The sequence below is a fragment of the Coenobita brevimanus genome, chromosome 90 (assembly GCF_032717465.1).
Source record: "Coenobita brevimanus isolate Jiangsu-jjx chromosome 90, ASM3271746v2, whole genome shotgun sequence".
Classification (NCBI taxonomy): domain Eukaryota; kingdom Metazoa; phylum Arthropoda; class Malacostraca; order Decapoda; family Coenobitidae; genus Coenobita; species Coenobita brevimanus.
In genome coordinates this window covers 24,493,431-24,505,930 of record NC_137043.1, presented here as the reverse complement: position 1 = coordinate 24,505,930, position 12,500 = coordinate 24,493,431, and positions in this window count along the sequence as shown.

Below are 12,500 nucleotides of genomic sequence, written 5' to 3'. Positions count from 1 at the left end.
TAGACTGAGTGATGTGGCCATACGTTATCTAAGAGAGAGAGAGAGGAGCAGAACTGTTGTCCTGATACTGTAAGTGTTGCTCTGACTGATGAAGCTCCCCAACCCCTTTCAGCCCAGTCGATGGCCACGCGTAGTCAGTCATAATGGAGGATCGATGTGACTAGTAACCAAGGAGACTCGTTCTTCATAATTCAAGTTGTGGGAGTGGTTCAGTTCCGTCAGGTGAAACAAACTGACTATAATGGGGGTATTTTTACGATGTATCTTTGGGGGGTCTTTTAGTATACCACAATTTTTTTTTTTTTCAACTCTTCATTACGGTGACGCCTTCTGTATTATATTCTTGTCACAGCCAGACGATTTTATTCATTTACGACCTTCCATAGCTTTGTTGTTGTTATTTATGTTTTTGTTTTTTGTTTTTGTGCTCCAGGTTCATCTGAATTATTAACCCGGTGGATTACAGTCTAAAGTTGCGCATTTCCCAGTGTGTGTGTGTGTGTGTGTGTGTGTGTGTGTGTGTGTGTGTGTGTGTGTGTGTGTGTGTGTGTGTGTGTGTGTGTGTGTGTGTGTGTGTGAACAAAATAATCAAAAAGTTTTCCTTCGATTTTAACAAAACTTTGTGGAAGGGTTGAGGGTCAGCCAACGGGTCAAAGGTCAAGGTCACAAGACTGTGTCAAATGTTAATCTAGCAAAACCAACTGAAACAATTATAATTCCATTTGCGCAAAACTTGGTGAAATAGTTCAGTCAAGGCAAGAACGACGTGAGTCAGTTTTTAGAACAATCCGTGAAAGGTCAGGCTCACAATGCAAGGTCAAAATTCCACCCGTGTCTGTGTGTTAACAAAATAATTAAAACACTTTCGATCTGATGTGGACTAAATTGTAATGATGGACTGAGGGTCAAACACGGGCTTGATCTGTAGGTTTTGAGATATGAGGTCAGAGGTTAGGGTTACGTAACAAGGACAACCCAAACAAGTTTTTATCCAGTTTAGATCAAACTTTGTAGAAGGGTTGAGACAAGGCTAGAATAGAGAATGTAGAAAAAAAAAAAATAGTCGATAAATTGTCAAGGTCACAGGAAAAAGAATTCAAGGTCTGATTTCGAGCATGTTTTGTGGGTGAATTCAGGGTAAGGCGATGATGAAAGGAATCGATATTGAGAGCAAGTGATCGCACGTCAGGGTTGTCGAGTAAGGTCCAGTTGGTGGGCGCGCCGGTACTGAACTTTGAGTGTTTTTTTTGTCTCTCTCTTTTTTTTCTTTTTTTTTTTTAATTGGCTAGCAACAGACAAATTTTATTTCTCTAAGGGAAGACGTCATCAGGCTGAAAGAGTTGGACTGCAAAAAACTGAACCTTGCATCCACATCTTAACGAACAGGAGCCACTTGTTTTATCCACGTGTGTGTGTGTGTGTGTGTGTGTGTGTGTGTGTGTGTGTGTGTGTGTGTGTGTGTGTGTGTGTGTGTGTGTGTGTGTGTGTGTGTGTGTGTGTGTGTGTGTGTGTGTGTGTGTGTGCGCGCGCGCGCGCGCGTGAAGGAACATCCATATAAGTAATCCGAATAATCACCTTTCCTCCCCGAAACGTCTCTAGAAAATGCTAGGTCAGCTAATAAGACAAACCAACCAACCAACAAACAACACTTCAGGATACAGAGGCTCAATTAGGAGTTAATGAAGCATCGTAGAAGAATTGATAACCCCGGCAAAGTCTCCCTTCATATGAAAGGATCGGCAAGAAAGAGAGAGAGAGAGATTCCATTGCGCCAAAAACCTCTCTCTGCAGCCACACAACACCCCAGCACAGTCACCGCCAAATCAACAGTTCAATCGACTTTATTTCCAACCCCTCACTGCCTGAACTGTCTCACAGGCTGAATGAAACCGTCTGGGGTTAGGAGGAAGACGCCGTAAATGACATCCTGGTATCTGAGAGGGTTAGTTATTAAAATCTGAAAGTATATCCGGATTGCGTTATAGAGTTGAAGTTGCGTTATTATCACGGCTTTATAAATCTATTCATCACACTTGATACATTGTCATTGTCATTATCTCAGCCTCATTTCCCAATGACGCATGGAGAAAGAGGGAGCTAAAAATAGGAACAGACTAGAAAGCGCTCATAGAGCGCATACCTCCGTCAATGTCATTGTCATTAAAAAGGATCCGGATTCGGCCCAAATTAAATAATTTCTTCCTTGGTCCATGGCCCACCCTTCCCCAAAATTTCATCAAAATCCGTTCATTAATTTTTTAGTAATCCCGGATCCGGATCCGTGGGGTATCGGATCCGAATCCGGATCCACCCCCAGAATTTAATCAATTCTTTCTTGGTCATCGGCCCACCTTTCCACAAAATTTCATTAAAATTTACTGAGAACTTTTTGAGATATTGTACGGGATACTCCGGATCTGGATCCGGATCCGGTCCAAAATTCAATTATTTCTTCCTTGGCCCATGGCCCGCCTTTCCACAAAATTTCATCAAAATCCGTTCTTAACTTTTTAAGTAATCTTGCTAACAGACACACAAACAGACAAACCATCCAACGCGGGGTAAAACATAACCTCCTTGGCGGAGGTAAAAATCACACACACACACACACACACACACACACACACACACACACACACACACACTTGAGGTTAAAGCCATTTCGATAACCACCAAGTATTAAAAAAAGGTGCAGCTCTTAATAGCATCTCCGTACATACTTCTGTCCATTTTGATCATGCTTAACGTCCGTACCACACACACACACACACACACACACACACACACACACACACACACACACACACACACACACACACACACACACACACACACACACACTTGCCATTATCCATCCACCTTCTTCTTAGTCTTCCACACCACATCCACCGACTCACTCACTTATACCATTTTCACAGCTTTTATCATTTTCATCCTCATTCTCACCACAACCTCTCCACACATACTCTTCCACCTTTTAATTAACACACGTCCTTACTTCACGTCTCTCAGCAGTCTATAATTTGTATCCTGTCCACCTTACTGGCACCACATACATTCCTTGGCAGCTCTGTTTCCGCTCTCTCACTCTTGAATTTTGATACCCATGTCATACAGTAGTAAAACAGGTGGTAGGTGGGAGCGTCCATCATACATTCACTGGATGTACCGGCAGTGCTGCCTATTTCTTCCTTCATGTCTAATTATTCTTTGCCTGTATCTATCCTCTTTTCCTATTCATATCTATCATTGCCTGTAACTATCCTCTTTTCCTATTTCTCCCATCCTTTAGGTCACTGTTTATTACCCTTCTTTCCACTTCAGATGACTCTACAGTGAGTGACAAGCCCAGAGGTTTCCTGTAGATCAGGAACCCATTTACGACCATAAAACCAGTTAACGGAGTGATGTGGAGCCTACTGTGGTGCCCCTGTTAACTGGATGGAGACGCAAACGCAGCGTCCACCCAGGTACTAATCCTTCACCCTAATCCCCGCGCCTCGCTGTGGCGAAGCGCTGTTAACGGCTTGGCAATATCTGTTCGCTGCACGGGATGGCCCTACAGGGCCGGTTACTTGTCTGCAATTGATGTGTCTACTCGATCAGACAGAATGGGACAGCACAACAACAACAACAGCAACAACATCAACGGTACTAAAGTCTCGCATCTGTATTTTAATGTGGGTGGTAACTCACAGTCATACTTTCCTCACACCTCTGTTTCGTGTCAGCGTCCTCATAACACCAGCCACTCTACATCATTTGGCCATCCTACTCTCCATTTCCTAAACCCTTTCAATACAACGACACCCAGTTTTCTTTAATTCTTGTTACTTCCAGATGAATTTGAAATAAACCGGGAGTAGCTTCTCGCACTGGAAGAGTTAATGAGAGGGAGTTTAATTCTTCAAATGAAAAAGTATCTCCTAAGTTGAATTAAATCACCTGTTACCAGAAAAAAATAAAATAAAAGCTACGTAATCGGACTGAAGTGATTATTGTTTACTTTTTTTTGTTGTAATACTGCACATGGTAACTTGATTCACCACCACATTACGTTGAGGCCGTTTCTCTCTCTAAACTCATAATTAGTGAAAATGTGGCTGTAGTTTACTTTTGGCTCCTTTAAAACACCATTCCTTTTTTTTTTTTTTTTCCTGGTTGATCATTAACCGATTTACTATGAGAGGATTCCCGAAAACTAGAAATAATCGTCTTGAAGTAGTAAGAATGAGCTCCAGACGTCATGGCACTGTCAGGGGTCGTGGGTATTGATTCTAATCCATTCACTACCAAGGCAGTCCTCTTGGCTGAGCACAATCCTCTCACATTAATCAGGAATGAATTAAAAAGGGGTCCAAGAACTGAGAGGATTAAAGATCGATTTTCCTGGGAGCTGAGAAACTTTCTAAATTCTGATTAACACACCGTGGAAAAAAATCCAGCTATTCGAGACGTGCATTAGTTCAGTTAAGACTTTGGTTGTTTCGCGTGTTATAGATTATCCTCTGACAAAGTAGGCAGGGAGTTGATTCCGTGCCTCCCTGACAGCTTCTCCTGGTTGCACCCAGCAGAGGGAATGGTCCACGGGAATAGGAACATACTAAGTGTCTCTCAACTTGGAAATATTAGCCAACAGGGGAAAGAGAGAAGTACAAAAGGTAAGGTGTATAAGCCCTCACCTGTATCACCCACATTCTTTGCCTTATGAAGCTCTAATAATCACGTATGTCATTGTTTGTTTGTTTTTCAAGAAAAATGTAAGATAATGAATAAATGATTTGTGTTATATGTCATGATTACACCGCGCTCGCAAAGCGAGATCGTCGAACTGCATTACTCAGTGTGTGTGTTTGTGTGTTCGAATGTTAACAAGTTAACTCACATAGTTCTGATCCGATTTAAATCAGACTTGGTGGAAGGGTTGAGGGCTAGCCACAAGGTGGACCTTCTATTTATTTATTTATTTAATTTTTTAGAGCAATTGGTCAGTGTCAAGGTCACATGGCAAAACCAAGTAAAACAACTTTGGTTGAGGGTAAAGTAAGGACCAAGGGATTCGACTTTAAGAATCAGATGTCAAGGTCAAAGGTCAGGGTCACGGCAAGGTCAGCTTAAATAGTTGTGAGTCGATTTAAACAGGTCGAGGAAAAAAGGATACTGTTTTGAAAACACTGAGTCACTGGTGGAAGTCACAGGGCAAGACCAAATTTCGATCAGTGTGTGTGTGTGATTGAGGCTAAAAGGGAGGAGACTGAGAGAATGTTTGTGAGAAGAAAGTTGGATGTGTTAGCTTTGAGTGAAACGAAGATGAAAGGGAAGGGTGAGTTTATGTTTGGAAGTGTGAATGGAAGATTGTCAGGTGTTGATAGAGAAGGTGTGGCCTAGTTAGTGAGTCCGGAAGTACAGCAGTGTGTGATTGAATGGAAGGAGGTATCATCGAGACTGATGTGGGTGAAATCAAAATTTAAACGTGAGTTGTGGGTGTTTGTGAGTGCATATGGGCCTGGTAGTGAAAGGGATGAACAAGAGAGGGAGTCTTTCTGGAATGATGTTGATGAGTGTCTGCAGAGTTTTGGAGCGAATGTGAATGTGGTAATGATGGGGGATCTGAATGCTAGAGTGGGAAATGTAGCAGTTGAAGGTGTAGTTGGTATGCATGGTGTGCCTGGAAGAAATGAAAATGGGGAACGAATGATAGGGATGTGTGTTGAGCGAGAGATGGTGATTGGAAATACGCTGTTTGAGAAGAAAGATATTTATAAGTATACATGGGTGAGACAGGAGGGTGGAAGGGTTGTTGATAGAGTTGGATGGACTATGTGGTTGTGTCTAGGAATGTAATAGGAAGATTGCTGGATGTGAGAGTTCTGAGAGGGGAGGGTGGAGGTATGTCTGACCACTACCTGGTGGAGGGAAAGTTAAGAGTAGGTAAGAGATGGGTGAGAGCTAGGAGGGTTAGGTGTGGCAGGGAGGTTTTGAAAGTGAGTGGGTTGGATAAAAGAGAAAAAAAAGATAGAGCATCAGGAGAAATTGAAAGATGAGTGGAACGCAGTGAAAGATCGGGAAAATGGCAGTGTGGAGGAATGGCAGTTGTTTAAGAGTGCTGTGGTGGGGCATGCAGAAGAGGTGTGTGGTGTGAGACGTGTGGGTGGTGGTGTAAGAAAAGGAAGTGAATGGTGGTGCGAGGAAGTAAGTATGGCTGTGGTAGAGAAGAGACGTGCATATGAAGTGTGGCTGCAGAGGAAAGATGAGATGTCATATGAAAGGTATAAGGAAAAGAGGAATAGGGCGAGAAGGGCTGTGCGTGATGCTAAAGTGGCAGCAGATGAGAGGTGGGGTAGGCGGCTGACAGAGAATTTTCAACAGAATAAGAAAATGTTTTGGAAGGAGGTGAAAAGGGTGCGAAAGGGAGAGTCTGGGAAGGAAGAACGAGTAAAAGCAGAGGATGGAAGGATGTTAATTGAGATGGATGCAGTAAGGAAGAGATGGGCAGAGTATTTTGAAAGATTGTTAAATGTAGAGGAGGAAAGGGTGGCTGAGATTGTGGCGGATGGAAGGGTGCAAGGTATAAATGTGTTGGGAGAGTTGAATGATTCTTTGATCACGAAGGAGGAAGTGGAGAAGGTAGTAAAGGAGATGATAACAGGGAAAGCTGCAGGTATGGATGGGTGTGCTGTGGAATGCCTGAAGGGTGGTGGAGTGACTATTGTTGACTGGTTAGTAAGATTGTTGAATGTGTGCTTTGTGAAAGGTATGGTGCCAATTGACTGGGCAAGTGCTTGTGTGGTCCTGTTGTATAAAGGCATGAGTGATAAGTATGAATGTACTAGCTTTAGGGGTATAAGTCTGTTGAGTGTTGTAGGTAAGGTTTATGGTAGAGTGTTAATTATGAGAGTTAGAGAGGGTACAGAGGGAGTGATTGGTGATGAGCAGTGTGGCTTTCGGAAAGGGAGAGGGGGGATGCGTGGATCAGGTGTTTGCTGTGAGACGAAGTGTGTGAAAAATATTTAGCGAAAGGCAAGGATGTGTTTTGGGCATTCATGGATTTAGAGAAGCGTATGACAGAATTGATAGGGAGGATTTGTGGACTGTTTTAAGATTGTATGGACTTGATGGTAGGTTACTAAAAGGAGTGAAAAGTTTTTATGTAAATAGTAGAGCGTGTGTAAGAGTGGGAAATACTGTGAGTGAGAGGTGAAGTCAGTGAATGTACAGCGAGGCTGGATGGTGAGGAATTGGAAAATGTGAGTACGTTTAAGTATTTGGGTAGTGTGATGAGTAAGGATGGAGGTTTGGAGGGTGAAGTGATTGAAAGGGTACAGCAGGGAAGAAAGGTTGCTGGTTCCTTGAAAGCAGTGATAAGAAACAGGGAAGTGAGCATGGAAGTGAAAAAGTTACTACATGACAGTATTGTGATACCAACTCTAACGTACGGAAGTGAAGCTTGGACATTGTTGGAAGGACACAAGTCAAGAGTGAGAGCAGTGGAAATGAGTTATTTAAGAGGAGCCTGTGGAGTCACGTGGAGAGATAGGCTGACAAATGAGGATATAAAGGAGCGTTGTGGTGTGGATGTGGATGTGTTAGGAAGCGTTATAAGGAACACACTGAGGTGGTTTGGCCATGTGGAGAGGATGGAGGGTGAAAGACTGACGAAGAGAGTGTATGTGAGTGAGGTGGAGGGGGGAAGAGGGAGGGGGAGGCCGAGGATGAGATGGAGGGATGGGGTGGAGAGGTATATGAGAGAGGGGGGTGTGAGTTGGGAGCAGGGCAGTGAAATGACGGGGGACAGGCCGACTTGGAGGCGATTTGTTTGTGGCCACCCCAAACGGGATTGAGGCGTCTGGCAAAGATAGATAGATAGATAGATAGATAGATTGGTTTCCCGTGAGAGTGGGGCTGCGACAGGGACGTGTGATGTCGCCTTGGTTGTTTAATATTTACATGGATGGTGTTGTAAGGGAGGTGAATGCAAGAGTGTTAGGTGGACGTCTGAGTCTGGTGAATGTTGATGGTGGAGAGTGGAATCTGAAGCAGCTGCTGTTTGCAGATGATACTGCACTGGTGGCTGATTCAGAGGAGAGATTGAGACAGTTGGTAGAGGAGTTTGGAAGGGTGTGTGAAAGGAGGAAATTGAAAGTAAATGAGAATAAGAGTAAAGTGATGAAGTGTACGAGGTTGGTAGATGGTAGGGGGATGAATATAGTTTTGAATGGCGAGTTGCTTGAGGAGGTAGAGAGTTTTAAATATCTAGGGTCACATGTTGCTGTGGATGGAAGAATAGATGCAGAATGAAGTTTAGAATAAATGAAGTGGGAAAGGTGCTGGGAGGAATGAAAAAAGTGTTTAGATGTCGTTCGCTTAGAATGGATGTAAGGAGAAGGCTGTATGAGGGTGTTGTGGTACCGACTGCATTATATGGGGCTGAAACATGGAATATGGGCGTAGCAGAGAGGAAAAGTTTGAATGTAATGGAGATGAGGTGTCTGAGGAGTATGTGTGGAGTAACGCGTTTGGATCGAGTGCAAAATGATGAAGTGCGAAGGAGAACTGGAGTTGTTCGGGAGATGGCTGATCGAGTTGAGCAGAGGGTGTTGCGATGGTTTGGGCATATGGAGAGAATAGATAATGAGCGATTGGTGAAAAAGATAACTAGATCTGATGTGAGAGGTGTAAGGCTGAGAGGGAGACCACGAATAGGATGGATGGACAGTGTGAAGAGAGCGCTGGATGCGAGAGGGATGTCTGTTGAGCAAGGATGAGTGGCTGTGCGTGACAAAAATAAATGGAGAGAAATTGTGAATGAATACGTGATGACGCAGCCCTGAGGGGATATTCTCCCGCATTTGGTCTGATCAGCTAATCAGGTCAGGTGCGGGTAAGGGGATGGGTCTGTTATGATGTGGCAGGGGTAAACCAGCTCTGCTGTCGGGCCCTGCTGCGGATGTCACTGATTGCATTGCGCAGTTGACCCTTGTGCGGTGTGGTGCGGTGAGGATCTGTCCGTTCTCCCCTTTGGGGCTAAGATGCGAATGAATGTGTTTGAATGGATGAGTAAATGGGGAGTGTGTCGTCCTGTCTCGGCTACCTCCCTTTCCTTGGGGGAAGCAGCCTAGGTATATAGCTAGATAGAGTGTGTGTGTGTGTGTGTGTGTGTGTGTGTGTGTGTGTGTGTGTGTGTGAAGTATTTAAACAGTTTTGACCTGATTTAGACCATACTTGGTGGAAGGGCTCAGGTTCAGGCAAAAGGTGACCTGTTGTTTCGGGGAATAATAGGTCTAAGGTCAAGGACAAGGCATTGTCAGCTCAATTAGTTTTGATCCGATTTGAACCAAAACCAGTGGAAATGCTCAGGGTCAAGCAAGAATGAAGTTACCCGTTTTTTACAGTAATCCGTGGAAGGTCAATGTCACGGGGCAGTCATATGTTTGGTCCTTAGATCAGTTAGTGGGTGTAATTGTTGAGCTTTGGGTGCGTTTTATTATTATTATTATTATTATTATTATTATTATTATTATTATTATTTTATTATTATTATTTTTTACTTATGTCTATATCACTTTCTCACTCCCACAGACATTATCGAGTACCGGTATGTGTAAAAGATAACTGAATGTACTGTATTTAGTTTACAGGGAATTCTTTTTGATTACAGGCATTGACTCGGAACATGGGTTGATGCTCTTCCTCGTAGTGTATTAATGCACCCACGTAATGAAGAATGGCACCACACACCTTCACACATACCCCTAGGAATAAATGCCCACCAACTGTACTGTGTAACCTCTGGGGGACGTCTTAGTATCGCCAAGTGCCTAATCCCAGAGTTAATCCATGGTGGGCACCACAAAAACGTCTTATAGCCTCTCTGCCACCACCACCTACCATCACTCCCTCCCGCCACCTAGTCTCACTCTCCATCATACAATCCTTCACTCTTTGCCCTCCACTTCATTTTTGGTATTAAACAGGTATGACAAAGAGGGTATGTAGACGACTGTGAAGACTGGCATTGTAGGTTAGATGGTTGGTATAAATCAGAGACTGCCTTTGAAAATTAAGAGGGAGAGAAGGTGCAGAAAAGTGGATGGTGAAGGCAGAAGAGTGGACAGGATGGAATGGGATGGTGATGGGGTAGGGACGCATGTTGGTTGGTTGGTAGAAAATCGAAACAGGTGGGATGGAGGGAAGGAGTGAGTGGAATGGGAAGGATGGTGGTGGATTGTGGAATGCGAGGAGGGCTGGCGGATATGTATTGTAGATTGGCTGATAAACTTTAAGTCAAAGGTTTCTTCCTGAGAACTGAGAGGAGTGAGGACAATGAATAGAGTGGGAAAACAGAAAAATGGGTGTGTGGGCAGCGGTAGTGGAAAGTGATAGATAAGGCAAGAGGAGTGTTCTCAGTAAAAAGGGGAAATGTTTGAGGTAGTAAAAAGCTAAAGTACATGTGCAGTTCCTTCCTGTTCATTCAGAGAAAACATGGAAGCTGCATACCCAGTCCTGCGATGTCTATGCCTATCTCCTTGAAACCCATGTGCGCACTTTCCCCTTTTTGTGATCGTCTTTATTTTTGGGAGAGGGAGTGACCCATTCCAAGAATCATTGGGTGGGGGGGGGGTCACGCTCCCAAACTATCGCATTAAGGATGAAAATCCATTGTACAACATGTATTACGATATCAAACCATATCTGCCCTCCTTTCACTAGTTTTGAGAAGTTAAAATTTGGTGAGGGGGACGGACCCCCCAAAAAATCATTGATGGAAGATTTGTATAATAAAGAAGACCTTCCCAGTAACCAGGTAAACTCTCTTGGAAAGTTTCATTCACACTCACCAAGTAGCCTAGGGGGAATTAAAGCACACACACACACACACACACACACACACACACACACACACACACACACACACACACACACACACACACACACACACACACACACACACACACACACACACCGCTCGCTGGTGCAGTGGTAACGTTCCCGCTTGCCAACTGGTGGACGGGAGTTCGCGCCTCGCTCAGGTTGCGAAAAGTTTCACTGACGAAGTGGGTGGTTACTGTCCCCCTTGAGCAAGGGGACGGGTGTGTGCGTGTGTGAAGGTCACAGCCTTGCCCTTAGATCGGACTTGAGCTCTCAGCTCCCTTCCGGGAGGGAAAAAGCTGACGATCACGACCATCAAGTGATCCTGACCGACCCGGTGAATTACACACACACACACACACACACACACACACACACACACACACAGGCTGAATCTTGCGCAACTGTGCAGAGCGAGGTGCCGAAAATTGTACCATCCTCCAAAGATGATAAAAGATTTCGGAATTCAACAACGGGGAGGGGGGCAGAAAAAGGAACATAAGAACATAAGAAGAGAGGATAACTGCAGTAGGCCTGTTGGCCTATGCTAGGCAGCTCCTAGAAGAGTAACTGAACTACTAGAATGAGATAAGGATAACAAACAAGAAAGCTCTCCCCCGCCCTCCAAACCCTCCAGCCGAAGCCGGCAGGAAAAAGTCAGAAAGAACACCACGCAGTATAGAAAAACTGGCGTGGACATTTTACAGGAAAGTGTGAAAGGAGAATAGAAACTATCATAGTGTAACCTGAAAGGGAAAAATTATGAATTAGTATTGGTTATAAGATTTTCTTTTTTCTATATCCACCCCTTATTTGCCATATGCTTATGTAGCCTATGCTTGAAACTCTCAGTGGAACAGGCAGCAACTACTTTACTAGGTAGCTTATTCCATTCGTCTACTACTCTATTACCAAACCAATTTCTACCTATTTCGTTATTGAAACGGAATTTTTCTAGTTTGAAACCAGTATTTCTAGAGAGGAAGGAGCTGGCATGACACTGGATGGGTAGTACACCCTGTGAAAATGGCTATGTTGGGGTGGTATTATGAGTGTGCTGAAGGATTAAATCAAAGTGTTCTCGAAGAAGAAGAAAAAGAAGGAGGAGGAGGAGAAGCAGAAAATGAAGAAGAGGAAGAAGAAGAAAGAGTTGAAGAAGAGGAAGAAGGAGAAGGAGTTGAAGAAGAAGAAGAAAAAAAAATAGAAGGAGTTGAAGGAGTAGAAGATGAAGAAGGAGGAGGTGTAGAAGAAAAAGGAGTAGAAGAAGAAGATGGTGATGATGATGGAAAAAGAAGAAGGCAAGCATGTGTGGTCCTATACTCTCCTGTGTTTTGCTCTGAAGGTAAACACTGTGTGGCTTAAGGTGTATTGTGTTGACTGCCGCTTTATTACTGCTTGGGGCTTAGGGCAGTGAGTTGATGGTGCTGGTTGTAGTGCCGCAAAGCCATTCACTACGGGGACCTCTTCCTTCTTGATTCAGACACCACCAGACGATTTTATTCAGCGTAGGGAAGATCTCAGTTTGTGAAGGGGGTTGAGGGAGGTTAAATACAGCCCCTCCAGTTCGAAAAAATCTCCTTCAAAATTAGAGTAGGTTAGAGATGGTGAAAATAATAACTCAATAAATAAAA